General features: G+C 37.3%; 1 pseudogene; it reads left to right on the forward strand.

Moving 5' to 3' along the window:
- Window positions 1-689: 689 nt before the first annotated feature.
- The window catches only part of LOC132820029 (sodium- and chloride-dependent neutral and basic amino acid transporter B(0+)-like), a 41,740-nt pseudogene continuing 40,921 nt past the window's right edge, over window positions 690-1,508 (forward strand).

Consider the following 1,508-nt stretch of genomic DNA (forward strand, 5'->3'; position numbering starts at 1 on the left):
TGATGTGGTGGTAATGTCCCTTCAACTGAGCCAGCAGGTCTGAGTTCATTTCCCATCTGCTCCAAAGATATGTAATAACACTTTTTCAACAGGATAATTGAAAAATACCTAGACAAAACCTGTTAACCTTATAAGGTGTCTCTGTGCAAAGACATTTGACCTTAGACAAACTGTTTTCTATTGTTATTTTGTTCAGTAAAGTGGTTTTACGCCGTACAAGTTCATTCGATGAGACTGGGGAAATCGTCTGGTATTTAGCCCTCTGTCTGTTTCTGGCCTGGCTCATAATTGGGGCGGTGTTATCAAAAGGAATCAAATCTTCAGGAAAGGTAAATGATTAGTGCTGAGTAGAATTAAAACAATGATAAAAATACAGATTTCTATAACAATAAAATTAGAGCTTATAAATTATTTGTGAAGTGGCTGGTTTATCTCCCAGGTAATGTTAACAGTGTCTCATTGAAGAGTGGGAGATTCATAAAACTTAATTGGCACTTCAGGCCTGAGGGAGATCTGTGGATCTTTCTCCTGAGAAAAGAACAGCAGTATTCCTGCAATGTCTCCCTCATTTTAAGGATTTCAGTTACTGCTACAGGGACTCCTGGGAATTTTGTTTCCCTCATGCATGTGTTGAACCCTGATCTTTAGCCCAAAAGTACAAATTTTTTGTACTACTACCCACTTCGAATATGAAACCGAATGGCTGTGATGCAAACTTACTGGATAGCAATATAGAACAGCACACCTGTGAAGGTATGTGTTCAGCTTCTCGTGTTTGCTTACAAGCTATTATCCCCTTGCATTACTGTTGGTGGTTGGTTGATGGGACAGTCTGCGATATAGTAATACAATAGCTTGTTTATAGGTCAGAATGGATTACAATCTCTCTCCAATATCTCTCTCGTGACAGCAAACTCCCTTATCTTTGAATTAAAAACTTACCCTTGACATATAACTTTTTCAATGAGTATATATCATATCTTAGAAAAATAATGTATGATTTAATTTCATTACATACCTATCTCAGTTTCAATATGTACTCCAGCTGATTATTATTCCTCTAATTCTATTCTTTTCATTCTCTGCATCGATTAAATCCTATTGCTTTAATATGTTCTGTTAAGTGGAATACTTTAAATGGGAATATGGGAATATCTAATAATTTATTCTGTCGCAGGTGGTTTATTTCACTGCGACATTACCTTATATGAATTCTGACCCATACTCCTGATCCGAGGGCTTACCCCTGGAGGGAGCCTCTAAAGGAATTGAATTCTACATTGGAATCCAATCAGACTTTCTCCAAAATGGCAGAAGGTCATGTACGTACACGACAATAATCCATAGAATTTCAGTTTGCCTCATCAGATTCAAAGTAACATGTTTGAACAGTTATAGTATAGCACACATTGAGAGATTTCTTTGGTCAGCTTTACTGAAATCCTGCAGGAGTCTGGACGTGAAGCTGTTTCAGGGCTGTACTAACCTTAGACAACACTGATAATACA

The sequence above is a fragment of the Hemiscyllium ocellatum genome, chromosome 11, assembly GCF_020745735.1.
Source record: "Hemiscyllium ocellatum isolate sHemOce1 chromosome 11, sHemOce1.pat.X.cur, whole genome shotgun sequence".
NCBI lineage: Eukaryota > Metazoa > Chordata > Chondrichthyes > Orectolobiformes > Hemiscylliidae > Hemiscyllium > Hemiscyllium ocellatum.